This window comes from Anomalospiza imberbis, chromosome 23, assembly GCF_031753505.1.
Source record: "Anomalospiza imberbis isolate Cuckoo-Finch-1a 21T00152 chromosome 23, ASM3175350v1, whole genome shotgun sequence".
Taxonomy (NCBI): domain Eukaryota; kingdom Metazoa; phylum Chordata; class Aves; order Passeriformes; family Viduidae; genus Anomalospiza; species Anomalospiza imberbis.
Window position 1 is genome coordinate 289,286 of NC_089703.1, and position 25,387 is coordinate 314,672.

General features: G+C 49.3%; 2 long non-coding RNA genes across 2 annotated transcripts in view; one reads left to right on the forward strand and one right to left on the reverse strand.

Moving 5' to 3' along the window:
- The window catches only part of LOC137461973 (uncharacterized), a 71,181-nt gene that overhangs the window by 6,911 nt on the left and 38,883 nt on the right, over nt 1-25,387 (forward strand). The window lies entirely within an intron of this gene.
- LOC137461718 (uncharacterized) lies at nt 4,995-19,780 on the reverse strand. The gene is made up of 3 exons (XR_010993465.1): nt 19,574-19,780; nt 19,348-19,487; nt 4,995-8,626 (listed from the first exon to the last, which is right to left on the reverse strand). It is a non-coding gene; the product is annotated as an uncharacterized lncRNA (long non-coding RNA).

Below are 25,387 nucleotides of genomic sequence, written 5' to 3' on the forward strand. Positions count from 1 at the left end.
TAAGGTCAGGCAGCCTGAGTAATCCATGTAGGGTCCAGCAGGGACTGGTGAGCACCTGCTGCCTCCTAGCCTTTCAGCATGTGCTGGGCAAAGCTCATTTCCTCAAGTTGATCCTTTGGATCCTCCCCTCACAGTCTGTGCTTTCAAGTTAGCCCTACTGTGACCTGAGATCCAAGTGGCTTTTTCCTTTCATTGGTCCAAATCAGAGCCACACCAGGGATGTTGAAGATACCCATATTCAGAACATGGTACTGCATTTTCTATCGAGGTGAGCTACCTCTTCAGGGCTGGGAGCACAACCTGGAGAAGACACATGTGTCTCCTAGGGATGGAAAAATATCCTCAGAGCCCTATGCTATGGCATCAGAAGGGCTGCTAGATGGCATGAGCCCGTGGGTGGCCGTGCGGCTCCTCCCCTCCCCCACCCGGCCCTGACCGCGGACCTCCTATCCCAGACACAGGAATGACAGGAGGCAACAAGAGAGGAAGTGGTAAGGGAGAGGACAGGAGCCCTGAAAGGGAGAGGGAAGGGAGGGTGCAGGAGCTTTTCGAGGGAGTCGGCAGGTTTTGGAAAGCACCGTGTCTGTACAATTCAAGTGGCCTGAAAGGAGCAGTAAAAGAAGGGGGCAGGGCTGGGCAGCAGCTGCAAGGGAGTGAATGTCCCCTGCTCATTTTCTCTTAGTCTGCTTTGTCACCTACCCACAATTAGCCTCGATTTATCACCCCAGGAGTCTGCAGTAAGTCAATAGTCTGCCTGCGGCTGCCTAGCCCCTCTGTTTCCAGAGATCAAGTCTCCTCTTTCCCATGGGTAGGTGATTAGGCAGCCATCTACGCTTTGAGTAGGCTCAGGGTGGAGGAGGCTGCTACTTCCCCGTGATCCTGGGCTCTCTGCCCTCACTGGTCTGTCCTCACTGCTCTGATTTTCCTGCTGGGCACTTGCACTGCTTGTCACTGCCCTACTGGACAGTAAACCCTGGCTGGCAATGAGGCCTTTGCGCAGTCTAGAAGGAGAAGCAGAAACTTTGGGGTATGTATGGTTCATCGTACATTGCAGGAGAAGGTCCAGTTAGGCTCCAGTGTTAGGCAGGGTACAAAGCTCCCTCTGCTCCTCTCTCCACCATTTTACCCAACTTGTTTCATGCTCTTGTACTCAAGACAATGGTTTTAGACAAATATCTGTCTTCCCCTCATGCAGATCATCTGGCTGAGCCTCCTCATGAAGCTATGACTCATGAGAAGAGCTGGGCTCAGTGAGGATGCTGTGCAAAATGAGGTTGTGATGAGATGCCCTCTAAGTCCAGCCTTGTGTGCCACTGAGACTCAATTTCCACATTTTGTTGATGTTCTCTGCTATAGAAAAGCACCAGCTGAGTGTAAAGGCTGATGAAACAGGTCCTGACAGGACCAGTTTAGGGTAACTGCACTGGCAAAGTCTGTCCTCTCCATTCAGCAGGACTCCAGGAGCCAGGCTTTTTGCAAACCTGTTTGTGCATCTGTATTGCAGACCTTGTCCTGTGTTTTTCCTTTTGACACCTTGTTCAAGGTATGGATGATGAAAGTAGGATGGTTTGCTCAGGTAATAGAAAGCATGGGGAGGGAGGCTTAGACTTGCTGTTCTGCTGTCTACTCCTCCCCATCCCCCTGCCCAGCCTTTTATATAGTGCTGCTGAGAACAGCAGAACTTTACACCTTGCATAGCTGCCAGACTCCTGTCTCTTGCAGCTTGGATGAGAGGATGAAGGGTGCCGAGGCTGCTACAGACCCTCCAGCCCTTGTAATGTGCTCTGCCAGCCTCTGAGGGGGACCAGGCTGGGGAAAAGCCCTGCCTGTCTGTATCTTCAATCTCCACACAGAAACCCTGTCCATGGGGATGCTTCTTAGGGGCCCTGAAGGGACTGAGCTGGGTTTTGCAGGACTCTGGATACCATATGAGTCTTCCTGTTCAGGCTCCTGAGGTATGAGCTGAGTCATCTCAGCAGAAATGGGATGAGTAGCAGATGTCTCACTGTACTTCATGCCAGTCATCTGGCATGGCCCATCTCTGTGCCTCACCCCTAAAGAGGTGATGAGCACACAGGGTGTTGTCCGGTCCAACTCAGGGCATGAATAAGCAGAGCTATCCAAAATTCCATACTTTGTCTCCCATACCTCTAGCCCAGCCCTCCTCCTCCCCAGAGCCTGCTCCTCTGCAGCCGCTAAATTACCTCTTGCCTGCAGGAAGGAGAAGCCTTGAGCTGTCTCTGTTGCCACCACAAACACCATGGCAGCAGGGGAGGATGGGTGGTAACCCTGACAATGCCAGTAAGCAACTTGCGCTGTGCAGTGTGACCAGCAGCCAACTCCTCCCACCAGGTAGACCCTGGGGCAGTGACTCACAGGGGTGTCACAGCCAGTGTGGTCCAAGTTGGTGTGTGGGAATTGCCCAGGGTGCTTGGAGAAGCCTTGCTGACTGATGGAATGAGTACTCTTCTGCTGATTATATTTATGGGTGCCTCCAGGGAACATGCCCAAAACTCTGGTTTTTCTGGCTTGTTGTTTCCCTGCCTCTTCCCTGCTGTCATGTTGTGGATACAGTCTGTGATTAGTGTCCTGACCAAGAACTTGGAGCACATCCTTCCTGTTTCCTCCTCCATGAACTGGTCCTGAAGTGGGTGGCTTTCTGTTTTCATGAAGCTGTGTGTGCCCCATGCTATGCCATGCCATGCCATGCCATGCCATGCCATGCCATGCCATGCCATGCCATCATCCATCTGCCCATAGCTATGGTTGCTACTGGTGGCTATTAGCTGTGACAGTGACATTTACTTGATCCTGTAAGGGGAAGGCCTGAATGGGAAGCAGAAAGACCTTGAAGTGCTCTCTTGAGCCACTGATGCCTCTGAAAAGGCATATTATCATAGTGGCAGGAAAGGACACCTGGAAGGAGGTGCAAACACCAGCCTAGCAGGACTGGTAGCGTTCTGTCTGCCAAGCTTTGCCTCCCCAGTGCAAGTAGGAGCTTCTGCCCTTGGCTGGTGGCTCCTGGAGCATGCTGAGAGTGTGGGTTTGGGGCTGCCTTCCCACTGTGTGTTGTTCAGGTGGATGAGCTCCAAATCCTGCCCCCCGCGCCCCTGAGTTCCTGCACCAACACTTCTCCATTCCAGGGCTTCTCTTATTCAAACGTTCAACCTGGTGCCTGAAGGTGAGCACCTGCTGGCCAGTGGGGTCTCAGCCGGGAGAGGTGCAGCAAGACGAGTGGCTCAACCCTGAAAATTCCCACTCCATGTCCTGGCCACATCCTAGTTCAGAGACCTCTTCCTGTGTCAGAGCCAGGTGGTTTCCTATGAATCCACAGAGACCTGGGCTGTCCCTCCCAGGGTTCTGTGGCAGCTGTTGGAGGCCACCTTCCCTTGTCCCATGGAGGGAGGTGGTTAGTGAAACATGTACTGAGAGGTCCTGGGTTGTTTTTCAGCATGTACCTCTGACAAGTGGCACAGAGGAGAGCAGTTGCCACATTGTTCCCAATGCCATTTGATCCAAAGAGCCCAGGCAGGGACAAAGCCTGTGAAAGCTGCTACACTGCCCCACTGGGTCTCTGGTTACTGGTATAGCTTGCCTTGAAACAATCCCAGTGGGGTGAAATGAATTAGCCAGGGTGTGAAAACAGGCAAGTGTCAGTGGTTCCCTCTCCTTTCTCCAAAATAACACTCCCAAAGGGGAAACAACAGCATGGCAAAGTAAGTCCCTCCATCCCAGCCTGCTGTCTGGATGCATGTCCTTGCTGGTGTTTGTCCCTGGACAAGGTACTCAGGACCTGAGCTCCCTGTTGGGCAGGCTGAGCCAGCATATGAAGGCAGCCACCCTTCCCCATCACCATGGACACTGGTATTTGATTTATTGACTCTTCGGGAGGGAATCTCAGACTTGCCTTTGGAGCCGATGGCAGATCTGAGCAGCTGTGTTTGGCATGGTTGGGTCTAGTGGTTAGAGCTGGAGACAAGATGGCAGGACTCCTGAGCTCATTACTGTAATAAAACTCGGTGAATTGGGATTGTTGCTTATGGAGCTTTCCATTTAAGGAGGCCAGACTAGATGATGGTTCCTTCTGGCCCTAAAACATATGAAGCTACAAATAACTCAGCCAATAATTAGAAATCTGAGTCTCATTCCTGTGAATATTACAGGCTTGCTGGACTAGAAGCTACAAAGGCTGCACCAAGCTTTCCTCGTGTTTTAAGAGAAGTAATTTCCTGGTAGTGGGTTGTCTTGGTTTGAAAAAACAGGTGTCTGCTAGGGAAGGCAGGAGCCTCCCTTGGAATGGAAAATGTAAACCCCCTACCTTTGAATTATTATAATTTTGAGATTAAGGGGGCTCTCAGACAAAGATATAAGAGTAGGAATAATAGTTCTTTATCAGGAAAAATAAAAATAAAAATGTAGTAATATAAAACAACACTGACAAAGAAATATGATCTGACACCCTGTGGGTCAGGGTATTGGTAGCAGTCTGATTAAATGGTGGCTGCAGTCCTCCTGGAGTGACAAATGTGGTTGTGTTGGAGCAGTGATCCTGTAGAAGGATGTAGTTTTCCTCTGAAGGTCCAGTGGTGGTGTAGATGGGCCTGGTCTTTCTCTGGGAATCCAGTGGGAAAAGGCTGCCATGGTGTTCCAAATGTCAGATTGTATCCAGGTAGGAATGCTTGGCCCCTCCCCCTGGGCAGAGTTTCTCCCAAGGGGATGATGTAATTTTATCACTCATGCAGTGACACTCAATGGCCCCTTGACAGAACATGTCTCCCTGCTGGAAGGATTGGTTGTGGAAGAGATAAAGAAAACTGCTCAATTAACAGAAGATAACTGCCCCATCTCTAGCAGAAGGCAATTGAATGCACACCCCTGGCCACATCTTGCATTTGTAACCTAAGATATTGGTCCCCTGAGCAAATCCCAAGGCTGATGTCATTGGCATTGGTATGGAAGCACGTGCAGGTAAACGACACCACTGTGAACTTGTGTCATGTCCAACATCATCTGGATATGGCAAATAAAGATAATAAAGAGGAAAAGGTCAGATTTCTCATGATCATGTCTCCTCTGTAGTTTGGACTGACTTTGGCGTCCTTATCCCATCCCACAGAGCATGGGCAGAGCCTCCAAAAAAAAGCAAATGTGATGCTTGGCAAGAAAATTGGAGGAGAAAATGCTACGTTGTCAACATGCATCTTCACCTGCTGGTCAGGGCATATCTCTTGGGAAGTTTTGTATCTCTAACATGTCTCTTCACTTTGTTACTGCTTTTTACTTGAACAAGTTTTACTGATTTCAGGTCAAGTCTATGTGCAGGGTCACCCTGGTGTTGGGCATATTTGAGGGCATGGAAGGAAGTAATGAGAATGGTGGAGGAATTTTCTCTCTGAGATTTTTCTCAGCAACAGCATTGTGGCCATCTGAGCCTAACTGGGACTGTGAGGAGAGGTTTCATGGCAAACTTTGGGAATCTATCGCCAAATAAGATAAGGAAGTGCTGTTATCCCAGTTTTTTGTACAGCACCACTCAGTGTTGCCTGTATTGTGTCTCTTTTCCTCCTCCCCTTTGCTGTATGTTGCTTGGTTTCACATAAGACATTTTGGACTTTCATCTTTGTTTTTTTAACCCCTATCCATATCATTATTTTGTCTTTCCCTACCTGGCTGCAGCAACAGTTCCAGTGCTGCCAGGAGGATGCTGCATCCCTAGTGCTACCTCCCAGACCTGCCACTGCCTCCTCTGCCTTACAGAGTGGGCTGAGCTGGTGGAGGCAAGCTCAGAGTCAGGATATAAATCTGTACTCAGCCAAGTCTGGCTGATCATAACCAGTATCTTTTAAAAATATAGGGAAAAGCTGCAGTGAATCAGAAGACTGAGTTGCTCTCTTTTTCCACCAGTGTGTATGTACGCAGCCTCCAAATGGGAAACAGCCATGGAAAAGCGTGTCCCTTGGGACCAGAGTAACAAATCCCAGGCAGAGAAAAATGCACAAAGGGAGGAAAAGAGGGTGGCCATGTTACCAAGGGGATTCACTCCACAACAAACAAAAAGGTGTGACAAAATGCTGGGTTGGACACAAGCAAACATCAGCCAGTAGTATTTCATTGAGCAGGACCTGAATGCTGGGGCTGAGAGCTCAACAACTCAGCATTGCACAACGGATGGGTTGGAGTCTAGTCTGTTCTTGTTTTCCTAGTTAAATGCCTTTTTAAAAATGTTTTATCCTTTGTATTCTTTAATCTCTGCCATAAACTATATGGGACATGTCATGAATTAATGCTGCAGCAGATGCCTTGACTTGGGAAGTTTCCCTTTCTTGAATAAAACTCCTTCCCCTTATAGTTTTGTAGCTTTAGCACACACACCCCTCTCTTGGATCTAGACAGCAAGGGTAAAAACAGGGGTCACAACAACCATGGAGCATCTTTCATTCATATCTAAAAAGATCTAAAAATGACCTTCCTATTCATGTCAAGAAGTCTTCCCGAGAATTCATTTCTGCATTGTTTTTTGCTGACATCTGTACTGCCCATGGTATGATTAATTCCCCTGCTCACAATAAAATGTTTCTCCTTTGCATCTGAAGCAGTCTGCAATTTCACAATTAGTTGGTAAAACACACTATGCATTCACCTTAAGCAGCAATGTGAACCCAGGCAGCTTTGCTCCTGACAGCAGGAGGGAGATATGCCCTCGAGGGAAAACAGCTTGGCATTTGTAGCTTTCTGATGAAGGATGTTCCTAACAGAGTTCAGAGGTGTTGGAGAAAGTGGTTTAAGTTTCTCAAAGCACTAGTTGTTCTTGGGAGGCTCTTCCTAGGGTTTGTGAGGCTTGGGGTGGGCTCGGAAGGACGGTGCATTTGGGAAGTCACTGTGGGCCCTGGATCAGACTGATCCAATTGCAGCTCCCAGCACCCCCACCCGCTGCTGTTTCAGAACATACCTCTCATTCCTGCAGCCTCAATTACTGCAGCAGATCCCTTCCCTGCCAGAGCCCCAAGGATACAAACAGACACCCGCTGATCAGGCTTGGGCTCCTCTGGATCCCTGGGGCCCTGTGGGAGCAAAGGGGCCTCTGCCAACACTTCCACCCACACTAAGGGCTGCCCCACAGTTCTCCCAGGGATCCGGGGATCCTTCCAGAATGAAACCCAGGCGTGGATACTTTTGTAAGAGGAGAGGTGTTGGGGGGCTTGGGAATGCTGGAGTTCTAGAGGGCGTTGGCTAGCATCTGCAGGATTAAACGATGATAGTGGGGAGCAATGCAGGTGCCAAGGTTAGGACAGGCTGGGATGAGACCAGGGTCCCTGGAAGCCTCTTGTAACTCCCTGTGTCCAGGACAGGTCTGTGGTTCTTGTACTGGGGTCACTATGCCTTGCAGCTGGAAAGCCCCCCTATAAATCCTGCTGCTGGGAGCTCTTAGTCCTCACACATGATGATAAAAGTTGCTTGTTTGGAGTAGGGCTGGCAGACACTGCCCTATTCCCTCCTGCAGCTCTTTGAGGTGGTCCGTGTATGGGGGAAGTTAGGCAGGGTTAGTGCCTGGAGGTTGCAGTGTGGACTGGGCTGGGTGGGTGCAGCCTGGCTGGTAATTTATCGCTTTTGTTAGTGGCAGAGAGCAGGACCCAATCATCCAGCATGTGTGCAGCCAGGGAAAGCTATGAGCACTGGCTGACTAGCACAGAGTGTAAAGCTCTCCTTATGGAGCCCAGCACTCTTGTTAAAACTTTAAGGCTCGACTTCTCATCGGCTGCCACAGCTGAGTGGGCAGACTGCTTGCAGGAGAGGCGTGGAGGGACGGAGCAGCAGCTGTGTACCACCGCAGAGCCCCCAGGATGGTGCCACCCCTGGTGTCTGGGCTTCCCTTGGGAGAGATTGTCAGAGGGATACATAAATGAATATGCATTCCATGTGGTGACTGAACCAGGATCCCAAATCTTCCTTTAGTCCAGAAGAACTTGGGAAACCACCAGTGAGCAGAAAACTGAAGCTTTCTGAAACCATGAGCTTGGACTTAATGATCCTTGTGGATCCCTTCCAACTCAGCTCATTCTGTGTTTCTGTTTTTTCAGTGGTATTGGAGGCTCTCTCTAAGGTGTATCTCCCTCTGTGCCATTGTAACCTGCCTCTATCCCCAGTAAAGTGCACAGTGGCTGCCCGTAAGGGTGCGGTATCTTGGCTGTGTATTTCCAAGTTTGCCTGGTCAATTCCTAAACACCACCTCTCCAAAGGACTGGTTTTGTTCTCTAGATAAGGCACAGAGGTTCCTATTTTAGAAGCACAGAGGAGCTCATACAGATGGACAATGCAACCGGGTTCTGGTAGGGTGATATGCAACCACTGGTGGGATGCAGAGAAAGAAACCTGGAAGCAGAAAGAGCTGGAACACAAAAAAATTGAAGACAGAGAATAAATCTGCAGTGGGATCTGGCAACAGGGTAAGGAGACAATGGTATGTACATGGATGCAGATGGAAAACTCATGGCCCACTGTGCTGTAAAATCTCAGGATGGACCAGTGTGGTGGCTTCTGGATACCACATTGCCAGGAGGAGACCAGAAAGAAAGGACTGAGGAGAACACAGCCTGGAGGGGTAGGTGAAGGGCCATCTGGAGACAACCTGCAAAGGAAACAAAACAGCCTTGGCTGCCATCCCACCCTGGTCTGTTATCGCAGGAGCAGTTGGTCTGAGAGCTGCTGCTCTTCTCTGTTTTCTTGGGCTGTTCTCCCCCAACAACTGGATGTTTGTGTTCACATCTCAGTTCTTGTTTAGGCTGGGAGACTGGATGATGACAAGGGAAGTAAAACACTGACACTGCTGAGCAGAAGGGGATGAAATCTAAGGTACTCGTCAGGAACCAGACTTTTCCAGACTCCTTTATCTGAGGTTTCTCTGAACTTCAATGGATTAATTAATATTTTGCCTAAAGTAAGCCTTGAAGGACAGATTCTCCCTCCTTGTCACAGAGCAATGAAGACACAACATGCAGCATCCCCTTATTCCTCTTTAAATCCCTAACCTTGACTTATCCAGGTGACCCCATTTCTACTACCCTGACATTTCTAGTGGGAAAATTAAGCAGAATGTTCTCTTCATGAATTGCAAATTTCTGCCACTCTTTTTCCAAGTATCAGACAGGAAGGGGAAGCAGAAGCCTGCAGGATAAATCCCTTGCAAGTCCCGTACCTATCCCACTTTTAATTAAATGTTGTTAAATTATTCTCTGCTTCAGCAACTTGGTGGCAGAGACTGGCATCTGGAGCAGCAGAGATCCTTAGGGCTCAAGTGGAGCATGATTTTTTTGTAGTGTAGACCTCACTTTAATATCCTGAGTTTTCTAAGTTCTTGTGTTGTCGGTAAATAAGGGCAAGAGGACAAAATAAAGGTGAAAGGAAAGTTTTTCTCCATAGCTGGTGTATAGTGAGGAGTCAGGAACCTCTCTCACTGTGCCTGTGGTCTCTGGTGGGGAGCATTGCAATGCTGCTTGCTCCACTGTCCCACCTCAGGTTTGCAAACCCATTTGAAATGGCTGGAAAATGAGTTGCAGCAGCACCCTGAAGGCAGGGGTGAGTGGGTGGGGTCTCACATCTCATCTTCACCCTCCTGGACAGCTCCACCATGGCCTGAAGCACATGCTGCCCTAGCCAGCAGAACCCTGTATCAGTGTAAGTGGCCCCGTATCACTGAGCCCACCATCCAGCTGGCTCTTTGTCCTCCCTGTGCCCATCCCTGCAGCCGCCCCAGGGCAGCTGCTTCCTCCCAGGACTATTTGGGGTGTTGCCGTGGAAGGCTTAGCAAATTCCCTGGGGCTGTGGCTCTCCAGGAAGCCAGATACCAAATGCTCTTCTCTTCCCAGGCCCTCCCAGAGCCAGAGCCTTGCCTCAGCATCTGTTTATAACTCCTGAAACTGGCCAGGCTGTTTGGTTTGGGATAAAGCACAGTCTGGCAGGACTCCTCCCTGCCACCACAGTGGCACACAGCCGCTTATCTTCCATGACAGACCCTTTCCAAAAGCACTGGGAGCTGGGCTGTCTGCACTGGCCCCAGAAGGCGTGTGCCCGGGATGGGTGTGGGAGGAAGACAGCAACACCAGCTGGGTTTAATCATCCAGGATGTGCCGGGGAGCTGGGTGGGATGGCTGTGGTGGCAGGCGCTGGTGCTGGAAGCAGGGAGATAGCCTGGGAATGGATGTGATGTTGGAATGCATGTGGGGAGAGATGTAGAGGAGAGCAGATGCTGGCCATGCTGGGCATGGTGGCCTCAGGGGAGTCTGGGTATTCAATTCCAAGCAGAAGGAAGTTCCTTTGGAAGCAGCTGAGTTTGGGGAGGGGCAACATGCCTGTACCCCAGCACTCCAGGATGGCCCAGGAGGGTCCCAAACATTTTGTGTGTGACTGGTCAAGCAAGGCACTGGCCTGGCTGCTCATGCACCAGCTTGAGGACCTTGTGTTGGAGTGCTAGGGAGGGGAGCATATGCACACGGCGACATGGGCTGCTCTGCCTCTTCTCCTGTTCTGCCCTATGGAGATCTCTTAGTGCGTGACAGCAGCACCTCCTCCAACAGGGAATGCTGATGTCCAGGGCACAGTGTCAGCAGGATGGACACAGGATTCCAACAGCACACCACCACTTCATGCCTGGCCTCTGTTCTGCCCAGCTGACCTTTGCACCAGGCTGGGCCAGCTCTCCTCCCTGGGAAAGCATATGGTGCTTTCCATACGGAGATGGACAAACCAGGACAAGCTGAAGGGCACAGCTCTGCCCATTGGTGTCACAGACACAAGTAGCCTCCTCTACTTTCCAGATGTGGCTGTAGCAAGAGGGTGGTGGCCCTACTGCCTGCACAGAGGACGCTGTCAAAGCCATGCAGCTCTGGATGGCTCCAGCCTGTCTCTGCCACACTCTGTGCACTGGGTGCTGCACTCTCAGACCAGCAGCACAGGACACAGCCCCCAAGCACAACCTCCCACAGGCAGCAGGCTATGAAATTCCCTCTTTTCCCAGGCTAGTAAAGGAACAGTGGCTGCCTTCTGACACACTATCAGTATGGAGTGATAAAGGCAGCTTCCTGTCACTGGAACACTTGCTTTCATCTCTCACATGAGTTTATAGACAATATTAGCCTGAAATCTATTTTAACCCTAGGCTTTCTGCTGTAAAGCTCCAGCCGTCATCCAGCACTGCCAGGTACTGGCATGACACTGGGCCAGTACCTGCGTGATGTAACGTGTTTATAAGGAAAGCAGAGCCTGAGGTCAGCTTGGACCTCCTGGAGGAGGGTGAGAATCAACAAGCATTCACTTGCAGGCAAGTCACAAAACCTGCCAACACCTTCGCTGACTCATCAAAATTGAAAAGTTTTTGAGGATAGAGTTCAGTTTTCTGCATTTCTGATGGGTAGCAGCCAGAGGGCCAAAGGAGATGTGCCTGAACTCTTCCAGCCGCCCACCTTCCTGAGGGCTGTGTTCCAGAGCCTGGCTTCATCATGGGGAATTTGGAGATTTCTAGGTCTGGATCCAAATCATGGTGAAATCAATACTGGCACATCCCAGTGCCCCAGGGAGGGGATCTGCTGGCTATGCAGAACTCTCCTCACTCACACACAGCTGTTAGTAGGCAGCTGAGATGGCTCCCAGAGGGTAGAAGATGAAGTGCCTGCTTCTCCTGAGCTGGACAATGTTCGTGCAGTATCACTGGGGGGGATTCATCACTGCTCCTTGCAATTATCTTCTCTACAGGCCTTGTAGTCTGCCTTGCTCTCCAAAGTCATTGCCTTACTTGATCCATGAGATTCTGTGCTTCCACAGAGTCCTCAGATTGCACCCTGCTGGAGTCCACTTCACATTGGAAGCACTCTGGATAAGTTCCTCTCCTTGGATAATGTTTCTTTGCAAACCTGGGAGACTTTTTTTTCTGACAGAGCACCTCTGAGCCCTCTGAAAGCTTTTGGGCTTGTTTTGCAAATCCAAGATCGAATTTTCTAAAATACACCAAGTTTGGGGGTTCTGCTTGTTGGACACTAAAGTTGCTGGAAGACTTGGCTGAAAACATGCTTCTAGGACCAAGATAGGAGATATTTGTCTTTTTAAATCTGCCACCATCTGCCCTCACACTGTTCCCACTGGCTGAGTTGCTTATGTCTTATTTGTGATTATTTCACTGTGTTTGCAGATTGGAGGCCGCACTTCTGTTCATACAAAACACAGCAATTAAGGGGCCAGTGACACATGCCCTCTCACTGCACAGCTGCTCTCAGCTGGAGGGAACAGCTGGGCTGTAAACCTCAATGCAACCCAGGGCAAGGGATGCTTGGACAGCCAAGGGGGATGCAAGTCCTTGTGGGGTGAGAATGAAATATGGAAGGTGAAGGGGAGGTTTGCTGGGACTGGTCTCTGTGGCCATAAAAACCTTGAGCTGAACATTATTGGTGTGAGACTGGAGCTTGTTATGAAATAGGTCATATAGACAAGGGACTGGAGAAAATGTGATGACTGGAAAACTGGGCAGGAGGGTGAGGCAAAAAACCACAGAGCAAATCCCATTCTGGCAAGGTGAGCAGAGGGGAGACAGAGGTCTGCTGGTGAGAGAGGCAAAGCCTTGCTACAAACACCATAAAGAAGAGATTTCATTGTATCCTGTACATGAAATCTCCTGGCAGGCAAGCTGAGTCCTGAACTTGTCATTAATTCAAAATTCTATTGTTTGTCCTTCTTTCCATGGTCTTCTTTTTCTTTCTCCAACACTGGAACATGAAGGCAGAAAGACATAGCTGAAATCTTGCTGCTTAGTAGGGGTTGGAGAGCAGAGTGTGACAGGACAAGGGTGGTGACTCTCTAGACTGTTCCTTCTCCAAAGTTTGGTAGCAAAAAAGGGGTAGAAAATGAAAAAAAAAAAACAACATACAAGCCTCTCTTTGCCTCACAAAACAGTGCTTTAAAATCAGCCAGTCTATTGAGGGAGTGTCCACAAGCTCCACCCCTTCTCTAGAGACCAACTGTTTGGTAACCACAATCTATCACTTCCATTGGTGACTCACCTGCACAAATGTCAATCTCTCCCATGGAGGTGTTCATACAGCTCCTTGCATGACAAAGTGTTGGTCTGGATAGCCTCCAGATGCAGCTATCCATTACATGTCAAAAAATAATCCTGCTGCTGAATAACCTCCACCACAAATCCAGAGGAAGATTGATGCCTACTTGCAAATAAAGGCAGTGACAGCATGGCCCATGTTGAAGACCCAGCAAGAACAACCAGGTTGTGCCAGGTTGCAGCAAAAAGGTCACAGCAGAAAGACCACAGCCAAAAAACGGGGACATGACTGGCATGGGAACTGATATGATGTTGGGAGAGGGCTAAAAAGGGTCATAAAATATTTCTGCAGGATAACTTTCCTTTTTTCCCTGACAGGCATTTCCCAAATCCTCAAAGTGGCCACAGCCCCACATCTGACAGAGCCCAAGGAGTGTGTGGACAGCACTCTCAGGCACAGGGTGGGCTTGTTGGGGTGTCCTGTGCATGGCCAGGAGCTGGACTTAATGAACCTTGTGGATCCCTTCCAACTCAGCATATTTCATGATTCTTTGATCCTCCAAGCAGCTCAAGTAGTGGAAAAATGGATCAGAGTCTCAGACATGTGGGACATGTCCAGTTGTGTCAAGCAGGTCATGCCAGGCAGACTGGGACCAAGGTCCTGTGGGGTCAGTAAGCAGGAGCATCAGGTTTGAAACAGGCAAAAGAGGCCAGCTCCTCATTAGGAAGGGGGTCTGAGTTCTTACACGAGAGTTGGGAAGACCACAACTGCAGAAAATTCAAGGACCTTAGGGCAGTGGAGAGAAAAAAGAAATTCCTGAACCATCAAGATTAACTTAAGCCATCTCCTGAGCCACCTGCAGATGGGCACTTGGAGATGAAAAAACAGCTGTGAAGTTCAATGGCTTTTTCCCCAGACTCAGCTGACTGCAGGAACAGGGTTCACTGAGCATGGGTGCTGGGACACTGCACTGTGACAATGCCAAGCAGCTATTGCATTGCTTCTGAACAGCAAACTGAGGTACTTTCTGCCTCAGGCCATGAGCTGCTGGGCTGGACTGTGCTGTGCATCAGTTCTGTTGGACCAGGAGGTGGAAAGCATGTCATGAGCACTGTGAAAAGCTCACGGGACTTTTTCACAGAGCTCACGTACCAAAGGCCAGTGCTCCATTTTGGGCCTTGATCAAAAGGTTCAGATGACACTCAGATGCTCTTTCTCCTACCTCTTTGCTCAGACATGAAAGCCTGACGGGGTTCCAGGGCTGTTATTTCAGTAGCTTCAGAAAGCACAAGGCTGGCAGTACTGTGCAAAGATGGGACCATGTGCTGACCAGACCTCTTCTATCAAGCCGGGCCTTCTCCGTGTCGAATCACAAGGTGTTTTTAGGACATAAATTGGAAGGGTTAGAGAAAGAAAATGCAGAATATTAAGTTAAAGAAGATTTAAAAAATTAGGTCTGTAGGCCCATCTCTCCTTGCTCTCTCTGTCCTTCCTTTAGCACTCAGTCACCTTGTGAAAATCCCTCTCTGTGCCCCTAAGAAGTCTTGCTCTGCTGTCATCTCTGAGGCGAGTCAGTCTGTTCCCTGTTCTCTCAGCATATTCACACCTTTTCTCAGCCACAGTCTCCTTTCCTGGCAATAATTTTGGTCCTAATAATGTTTTTCTCCACCCTTCAACTCTGTCTCACTCCCTTAGGATAAGTGTCCCACGTTCTCCCCAGGGAGGAAAAAACTGCTATTCTCTTTTCCTTTTTCAAGTAAAGTGAAGGCAAAGAAGCACAACAGACCCCCTCCATCACTGATAAGCACCTACAGGTAGGTGCTCTGGAGATAATTAATGCTGGAACAGAAGGAGGGAGCTTTCAAGATCTGTTGCCTTTGGTGTGGACACAATGGTCCAAAGAGATCTAAGTGCAGTGGGACATGCTGCCTGCACCAGCTGGAGTGGGTGCTAGAGCCTTCGGCAGGCTGTGGGGAGGTGGGGCTCTCTTGTGTATGGAAAAGCATCTCAGATACCTGAATGCTGGTACAGGATCCTGCAAGGAGCAGGAAAGTGACCCCAGCAGCCAACATCACCCCAATGTCTCTCCTCTCTGAGCTTGTAGGGGTGCTGGAGGGCAATGGAAGGGAGCTCTGCCCATGAAACCTCTGAGCACTCCCAGCATGGAGGGCAGTGTGCATATGTCCAGAGGAGCTGGCTAAAGAAGACAGCCATGGTCACTATGACTCTCTTTTCTTGGCTTCCTCTATCCCCAGACTCCATTATTTGTACATCAAGGCATTAATTCAAATCCAAACATTTTTGCCCTTCCCAGATTTCTGCAGCCCATTCAGCACCTTCCACCACTCCTGCACCACACGCATATTCATCAGCTTTCACCCTTTTCCTCACCACCCCACTGAAGGGGATCTGGACACCAAGCTTTCAGAGAGCCTTTATGAACTTCCTACTTCTTAACCTCTCTGAGTCATTCTGTGCCTGCCTGACATGGCCAGAGTGTCACCTTATTTCAGAGCTGTGCTGGGAGCACCCACGCCTGGGCAGGGGTCCTGCTCCTCACCAGCAAATGCAGACATTACTGCTCTTGGGTTTTTTTAGAAGGGGGTCTTTCCAATTTTCACTTTTTATTTTGAAACTGCTCTCAGCTGTTCCCATATTTTAAAACATGTGTAGATGTGTGCTTAAAATACCTGCAGGGACCCTCAGGAGCAGCCAGTGCAGTGCAGAAGAGGTTCAGGTTTGCAAGCCCTTAACTCACCATGGGACTATTTGTCCTTTTAAGTTCAGTGTTGGAATGCTTCAAGGTGTTTAAGCAAGGCCAAGGCCAGGGCATGGGAATGCTGGTCTTTACCAGGCTTTGCCTTTAATTACCTCCTTGCCTGCACTTCCCTGCCCCCGCAAAGTAGAGAGATGGGAGCTGTGCAGACGGCCAAGGAGAAAGGTGAAGGGGAGGAACTGAGCTCCAGCCCTGGGAAAAGCAGGACAAAGGGTAGAGGGCTTTGCAAACACTTAGTGCATGATAAGATGTGGTACTGATGCACAGAAGTAGTCCCTGGTTATCCTCACAGGCAAACCCAGCAGAGAAGAGCTGGAAGAGGAGTTTACAGAGCCTGGAGAGGACCAGGCATTGCTTGGCTGAGATGCTGAGCTCTTACCGGTGGCACTTTACTCTCACAGGCCACTGTCTCCCTGGGCTGAGGTCATAAAAGATGTCAGAGAGCTGTTTTTAACAGGATGGGATGTTCGGTTTGATGCCTGGCTCTGCTCCAAAGGGAATAAATTCACAAGCTCCCTGTGTGATACATGTGCAGCTGCTGTGTCCAGGACTGCGGGCTGGGGGTACGACAGTGCTGTCAGAGGTGTTTTGGAGGGACAGAACAGTCCCTGAAATTTTGTGGCCCCCCGGGGTCCTCATAGACCCAAGGTCATGCTGCAAGGTGGAAAGTGTCTGGAGCCAGGTTTGAAGCAGCTTTGGCTTGAGCTCAGAGGGTCAGGAACCTGGGGAGTGCTGGGTGGCACTCAAATGCAGCAGAGGGGCCCTGGGGAGGCTGAGGGAGATGAGAGGGTACTGAGTGGCCTCTGGAGAAGGCTGGTCTGCAGACCCTGGGGAGGTGATGGAGAGCAGAGGGGAAGGCAGATGAGAGTGGTCCATGGGAGGGGTAAGGGTAATTCCTCCTGCCCCGTTGATCCCAGTGGGAAGACATCAGAATGCTGGTGGTGATCCTTGGTGGCAAAAGCCACTCAAGTTTTTGACCATGGATCCTCTGGGGTAACCTGTCTGTGCTGGCAGTTTTGCAGGATGGACTTGGTGTGATGAACACAAACTCTGGATGAGGAGACAGAAACCAGCTGGGGAGGGAAGAAGGATGCAGGGGAAAAGAAGCAGGGGCTCTGGTAGGATGGGGCAGCCCTAGGTGGCTGATGTGTGAAGGGGAGAGGATACAGTGGAGGGGACAGGGACAGAGGGAGGGGGAGGGAGTGGGTGGGGGGGAAAATGCTGCCCTGCACCTGCAATAACAACCTCTGGGCACAGGGCCTGACAGCAGGATGGAGGCTGAGCTGGAGTTACAGCCCCCAGGGGAGCCCCTGGTGGCTTGGTGCCCGGGAAACACCTCTGAGTTAGCCCCCTCTCCACCCAGGAGCTGGGTCTGTAGGGGGTCCACCAGCCCCACAGCTGCCTGTCTGGGAGCTTGTGTCCCCTGCTCGGCTGCCTCTGTGCACCCACTCTGTTGCACTGTCCCCAGGATCCCCTCTCTCTTGAGGAACCTTCTTCCAGAATTCCTCCGTTTCCCCCTGTGCTTCAGGGACCTTATGTGTGACTTTGACCCTGGACACCTTTATGCCCTATGTATCCCCCCGTAAGTCTCTCTGTCACATGTAATGAACCCTGTCCACAGCTTTTCCCTGCCTGCCCCAAACTTTTCTCTGCCAGCACCCCCCAGTATGAGTTTTGCCCTCCAGTCCAGCCTCCTTTCAGGGCTTAATCCCTCCTGCTGCCCTCCCTGCCTCAAATCCTGAACCTATTTGCTCCTACTCTAGCTCAGCAGACATTACTCCCACCATGGCCATGTTGAAACCAACTCATTCCACACCTTTCTCCCAATGATTCCCTCTCCTCCATTTCCCTCTGCGTTCCCTGGTTTATCCACCACCAAATCTGACCTTCTGAGAGTGTGTGGGTTCATGGTGGTTCAGGAATTCCCCCGTTAGTGTATGTTCCAGGCAAACTCTAGGGACTGTTTGCTAGGTATCGTCTGCACCAATTCCCTAAGTGTTTACAGTCGCACGCCCCAACAGTCTGGCTATTGCATCTCTTGCAACTAACTGCAGGTGATGAAAAGAGCAGGAAGTTAATGGGATTTAGGAGTTAGATCTCACCAATGGGACCTTGGAGCCTAGTCCAGAATATTTACTTTAAGTAAGGATGGGCACAAAGTGTAGATTGTCCCAAGCTGCAGGGGCTCTTCAGGTCATAAAACCAAGAAGGTCCAAGTCAGGAGCCACCTGTGCTGCCTGGAAGTGGGGAGATGGAGCACAGCAAAGCTTTTGCTTTCCCCTGGATGAGGACAAGCAAGAGGAGCAGGCGAATGTGAGAACTGATTTTTGCAGCAAATCAATGCCAAAAATGAGATGTGTCCCTTCCCTCCTTATGGCAGCTTGTCTTTGCCATAGGACATGCTGGAGATATGGTGAAGCTGGGGAGGGTCAATCTGCTCAGGTTAGGGGTATCCCAGATATGGAATTAACAGGGGATGTTAGTGTCCCCCCAGCATCCCTTCTTTCCTTTGCTTCCTCTCTTTGTCTTTGGGCTCCTGCTCTGCGGCTTGAGGCTATGTCACAGCCCCTTGAATGCTGACATACAGACTGGGCTTGCTGCTACTTCTGCTCCTGACTCAGCCTCATAGGCAGGAGACCTCACTCAGAAAAGCTGAACACAGTTTGTCTGCCCAGTAACCTGGCAACTGCACTGATGCATGTGTGTGCATAAAAAAATCCTCCTGAACCAGAGCCAGCACCCACTAAGGGCCTTATCCCCTTACACCAGAGGCATGCTGCTTCACCATGGGCCATGCTGAAGGGCAAAACCTGTCCCATATTTCTGTCTTATTCTACACATGTCTTTTCACCCATCTTGATAAGGCACCCTCTATTGCAGTAGAATGCTTAGAGGTGAAGGAGGCTTTGGATATGGAGGGGAAGGGGTTCAGCTTGGCCTTGTTACCACTGAGAGGCACATCCACTATCAGAAATCCTCCAAATCCACCCACCTGAAAAATGCATCTGGGTGTTAAAATCACAGGGCTGGTTTGCCCCCACCTGCCTGGCCATCTGAAGAGGAGGCTGCCCCATGCCAGAGAGCAGCTCTTGAAGAGCTGTAGGGTACATGCTTCTGTAAGAAGTGTTCCTAATGACCAGGTCCATGTCCTCAGGGCTGAGCTCTGCTGGGCTCAAAGCCTCCTTACCTTGTGTTCAACCTCTCAGATTTGTAGAAAAATGTTCCAGTGGTAGACAGTGATCTAAAGGATTCTAAGGCTGATTTGACTTTTCTGTAAGAGTCTAAATCTGGCATGTCAGATAAAATCTGCAGTGCTGGAGAGAATGTTCATGCTCCCCACCCAGCACCTCTGTGAGCTGAACGGCATTTGGACGAAGGCTTGGGGGCTGCGCTGGGGCAAGTCCCTTGAGGAGGAGATGGGAGGAGTCATCCTGCTGTTTGAATTTGTGTCTTGCTGCTCCAGAGGTTTCCTAAGATTGGAGGGCAGAGGGAGGGAGGTGAAAAGAGAGAGGTGGTTGATTTATAGCTTACCATCTTCTCTGATCTTGATCGCCCTTTTTCTTGGGAGTCTCTCTTATCCAGTCATGGAGATGGGAGGAGGGGATCTGTTTCAGAGATTGCTGAACTCTGGGTGTTTGCTGCTTCCTGGAGATCTTTTGATGTTCCCTTTGCTTTAAAACATTTTCAGTGTTAAGTTTTTCAGCCTCCCCGCTGCACCTCAACTCTCGACACTAGGGCACGATCCATCACAACTTACCCAAACAATCTCCAGCAAGTTGAGACCTCCCCATCTCTGGGGCAGAGCGGCAATCTGTCCCTGCAGGACTCAGCACGGCTTCTGGGGCAACTCGGGCCAAGACCATAGGCTGCTATAGGCTGTCCATAACTTGTTGCCTTCCAGTGTGATGAGGGATGGCAGGTGTCAGGGCAATGCTGAGGGAAGACTGCGCTGCAAACAAACAGTGTGGATTGAGGCCTGGCGTGAGCTTTGATTGAATGTAGCCCAGCACAATTGCATCAAACAGGATGAAAGCCACCTTTCTGGGTAACAGGATTGTGCCATTAAGTGAGTCCTATGACTAATGCTAAATGTTTGATTTAGGACTCACTAGAGGAAGAAGCACAGAAAAAACCCTTTCTGACCAGACTGTGAAAGGTCTCCAGCTCTGATGATCTCTCTTATCCAGCATGTGCATCTTGTCAGCCTTGGTAATGGGCATCAGGTCTATTATTAAAAGCCCATCAAACAGTCCTTTTCCATAAATCTTTTCACAGCACTCTCAGTTAATAAAATTGATTTTGTTTAACTGGTGCCGTTTTCCAGAAGAGACAGGCCAAAGAACAACACTGCCTGTAAAACAATCTGTTTTGTTCTGTGAAAGTAATTAGTTTTTCTTGGACTTAATGCGCTTGGGGGTTAATTATTCCAAAACTGCCCATAAACTCCCATGATGTGAGGATATTTTTGTGGAGGTGCTGAAGGTGCCAGTTCTTGCAGCAAGGCTCTTTATGACTCCTGATAATGTTCATTTTTTTTCCTTAAATTATCAGCTTAGTGGCATTGTGTGCTTGCATGAAACTTTTCTTTCACAGCCTGTCCTCAAAAAGTTTTTCTCCTTTGTGGTTCAAACCTACAGCCTGAGAGCACATGGGACCACAGGCAAATAAGGTTTGCTTGTGCATTACTGATTTAATAATGATTTTCATGCCAAAGTAATAATTTTGCAGTGGGATGAGTTGTGACTTATCATGGCTGAGGCTGTCAGTGACAGCCTGTCCTTACAGCAGTCCCACACAGCTTTTTTGGGGTGAAAGAGGTCACAGAGGAAGATGGTCCCAGGCTTTGTTAATAGCAATAATCTTTCCAAGGAGATGGTCCTTGGAAAGATGAGATAATGTTAAAGATGCTGATACTTCAGCTTAAGAGGAGCTTTTGGGTGGAAAAAAAAGTGAAAACTCCTGAACTTTCACTGCATATTCACGTAGAAAAAAAAAATTCAACCAAAACATGAAATAAACTTTTTTCTTCTTTTTCTTTCTTTTTTTTTTTTTTTTTTTTTTTTTTTTTTTTTTTTTTTTTTTTTTAAGAAATAGCTATACATGGCCATTTTACTTGTAACCCAGCCAAAAATAATTTGTGGCAGGAAAGTCTGAGCATTTGTAAAAATAAAATAAAAATTAAAAAAAAAATTGAAAGCATGTTAGAGTTTTTTAGTGCGAACCCAAACAGAGAGGTGGGTATTCACAGGGCAGAATAGCCCTGATAACACAACACACTGCATTTCTGGCCATGTGTTGAAATGAAGATTTTTTTTTTCACATGTTTGTTTTATTAATCACACTACAGAACTCAGTGCAGCACTTGCTGATTTTTGACTTGTTAACATTTTTCTGTCCCATTGCCATTTGCTCTCCATTTGAGCTCTACACCTGCTTCCCCCGTGATAAATTGGAACTTCATGCAGAGTAGAAAACCACCTCTTACCCTGTCCCAGCTTATTTACCTTTTGCCTTCCTGTTGAAGGGTGGCTTTTGACCCCAGGGCTGTGCTGACTGAGGGGGGCTTCAGCTGCAATCCCGACTCACATGGGATGGGTTTTCTTCATGGAAGCACTTTCCATGGACACCAGTGGATTCTGCCACAAGCAGATGCAAACAGTGGAGTGTCTCACCAGGGTGACTTGGAAAGGGAATCAATATCCCACTGCACTTTTCCCAGCTCACCACAAAAGACAGATTTTTGCAATAAAGGGCCAGGCCAAAATTTTGTGATGTCAAGTAGGGGGATGTCAGTGCAGGGGGGGGCTGCAGTGCCTGTCGGATAACCCAGGAACGTAGCAAGAAGAACAGGTGGTGGCTGGGGATGATAAACATAAGTGTCTCTGCAGAGAGCAATTTGCCACAGGATGTTGCTGAAGCTGACAAGAGAAGCGAGATTCCAGCCTGGTGTTGGACATTTGCATGGCTAACAAGAATATCCAGAATTATAATAGTTAATGCTGACACCCTGCTTGGAAGAGATATCAGATCCGTGGCCCCAGGGCAAATGCCGACTGTAACAGATTAAGGAGAGGCCTCCAGTAGGGGATGGATTTGGGGGGGGGGATTGGATTAGCTGACACCTGCCTGATGTGGGGACTCACACCTTTCCTGAGTGCTGGACATTACCCCTCCAGTGGGCAGCCCACCGCCTACCTAAGACTGCTGATTCATCAGGACGGAAATATTTCCCGGAGATCCGTCACTGTGGATGAAATCCTGATGGAAAACTGCCCAGTTTCCTGCCAGCATACCCTTGGCAGCGCGCCTGACCAGCTGGTAGCAAGAGGAGAACATGGGAGCCTGGCTCCTGAGACGTTAAACTCTCCCAACTCCTGTGCAGATGACTGAGCGAGGGACGGCGGGCTCCCAGCTGGGGGACCACGGTGTGGTGGTGTCTTCCAGCTTCCCAGCTTGAGTCCACCAGCTGGGGGAAAGGGGGAGAGAGGGCCAGACTGCTGTGCCTTTTGTAAAGATTGCTTCTGGGTTCTCATCTCAAACTGACCCACAAATAAATTTCAAGACACTAAAAGGCAGTGGTAGGCTTCATGTTCTTCTGTGCTGTCTGACCCTGCTCATCCACTCCTCCATTCGTATCTCATGCCCTTCACCCCTCTCCCATCTTTTTCTGATCTTTGCACATTGCCTGGGTGACCAAATGTCTTCCAGGGCTGCAGAAGATACCAGTGGGCTCCTTGCTGGCCCTCCACCAGGCAGAGCTGGTGTGTGTCCAGATTTGCTACTGGACAGAGGAAGCTGAGACTGGCCTCTCAGAATCTGGCAGCCCCAAATCTAGGTCCCTGTCTTCTACAGCAGCACTGGCATAACAGCTTGGGGACACCCTGTCCCAGTGCTCCGTTGTGTTCATCTTCCTCCCAGGGTATGGATAAACAGGACATGAACATGAGGATCTCCATAGATGTGATGGTGTAAGTCCGCTCCAGGCCTGACTCCTCAAGGTCTGTCTCTGCTGTTCACAGTTGTATGAAAATGGCATTTTTTTCTTGCTTCAAACACATACTTGCCTTTGTTAAAATAACCCTGAAACAGAAAATTCTGCCAGTTTCCTCCCTGGGAAGGTCGCCTGTGCTCTGGCCATGACAAAACTCCCAACAGCCCACGCCATCCCTCAGATAAGCTGTCTTTCAGAGGAGAGCTTCAACAGCAACCGAAAACACTGGGCATATTAAATTTCTGGGCATGGGATCTGTGGTGGGATATGCCACTCCTGGAAGAGTACACAGTGCCATCTAGCCGTGCTGGTCTGAAATACAGAGCTCATCGGGTAGCTTCCCTACCCCAAACCCCACCTCCAAAAGCCTTGTCACCCCTTTTCCATCACCTCTAGAGCAGCTACTGGGTGACTAACATCGCCAAGCACCAGGGGCAGGGAAGTGCTGATTTCAGACCTTTGGTTTTAGCTCATGGTGAAGCTTGTATATGAGCAACACAACTTGTCTGAAACAGTGACATTTTAGTGAAAACTAGGGCTTGAATTAGTTGGTCCCATTTTTTCACTGTCACCTCTAGGGTGGTGGCTTTGTCTCACAGTGTCTCCCTTCCATTTGGTGCTGGTGTGCTGGGTTTCCAGTCCCCCTCCTCTACTGTTCCCTCTTCTGCACTCCATGCATTACTTGTAATTTCTGCCATTTTCACAAGTACTTCTTCTGGTCCATGCCATTATTTCCCTTCTCCAACTGGTAGATCTCTGTGCCAGCCCTGACATCCAAATCTGGAGAAAGATCAGAGATGTTAGGTCAGCTGGAGAGCTTGGGGTGGTCTAAAGACCCCATCTAGCAATATGCTGAACTACTCTATTCCAGCACAGCCATGCTTATAAACTACATCAGGTGTCAGAGGCTGTGCCCTCCACTTGGCTTCAGTCAAGATCTGGTTTCATGCTGTGGCATTTCACTTGTGAGGAAGCTATGCATCTTGCCGGTGCTGAGTGTTGGTCCTCAGTGCCCATGGAAAGCAAGTCCTGTCTTTTGGAAATTTCACTGCTAGAGTTAGCAAGGCTTAGACTGTGCTGTTCTCCATCCATTTCTCCTTTCTTGCCCTCTACCTTTTTTTTTTCCCTCTCCAGAGGATGGGATGGAGAGAGAAGTATGCGCTTACCCTCTCATCTGGCATGGAGGGGCATTTAAGACCTTATCTGGATGGATAGGATTTCACTAGGATTTCAGTCCTCTGTCAGGCCCTGGTATAGCTATAGATGCCTGACAGCCATATTCAACTAAATCTTGATTCCAGCTGCTGTCATCATCCAGGAACATCCACAGGACTTCTTGCCTTTCTGAAGACCCCTTTGCCTCCTGCCTTTTGCTACTTAACCTGCAGTTGTGGCTCTCCCCAAACCCCAGTGCTGATAGCATGGACCTCTATCACCATGTTGTGTTACCTACATTAATTTGACTCCCACCTCACATTGGTTTTTCTTATTCTGGTCCATTTCTTTCAGCTTTTTTTTTCCCTCCTATTGTTCCATTGCTGGACTGTGTGGAGCAAGTAGAGTGTTTGCATAAATCTGGGATGCGTTCTTCTAGAGTATGTCTATTACCCTTGGGGACATAGTGCCAGTAGTTGAAAATGCTCTAAGATGCCCTTCACTAGCTAAAATCCCATGTCCATTAACTGTACAAGAAGAATGGAGGGGACAGGGTCTTAGAAAGACTGGATCCTTGGGTGTCCTCTAGTTATGTGTGAACATGAGTTTTTATGATGCTGATAACTTGGCAGAAGTCATGGTAACATTGAGAAACAAGCACTCACATACACAACAGACAAATTATTTAAGCAAAGACCAAACATTGTTTCTCCTTGGCCCAATCCTTCTGGCCTAGATTTCCCTTCAGACTATCCAGCCCAAACTGGGGGTGGAATGCATTGCACCATCTGCAGACACCAGGTGTCTATGGGAGAGACGATTGTGTAGACACCTTCTACAGTGTCACTTAATGCCAAGAAACTGTCCTACCTGAACTGCTTGCCTCAGGATGATGTGACTTTTTCCCTAGAAGCCCCCCTTTCCCCCTAGTGGCTATAAGGGTAGACAGAGCCAGGCTGAGGTGGAAAATTGCCCAGTGGTTAAAGTCTGGTGAAATCTAAGTAACTGAAAACAGTGTTTTATAAGAGGAAACACGGCCTTAACACCAGAGCTTGCTGTGAGACCCACCTGTGACAGTGCAGGAACGGGGTGGGGGGGGCGGGGGGGGGGGGGGCAGGGGGAGGCAGAGTCAGGTCTCAGTTACATCCTGCCTCCAGCGCATTTCTGTGCCAAGCTGTGTGTTCAGCTGCAGTTTTACAGTCATCTCCCAAATGCCCTGGTACTGACAATGTGATTTTGGAGAATGGAAATGTTTGGCCACAATGAGATGTCCTTGGAGGACATCTGAGGGGTCCTGTCCCCCAAGAGTGCCTGGGTGAGTGTGGAGTTCTGTTGGACAGCTGTATCCCATTGCTTAGTGTGGGAAAATGGGAAAAAGTTACCAGAATAGGAGAAAATAGGAGAAAATTAGAAGAATGGGAGAAA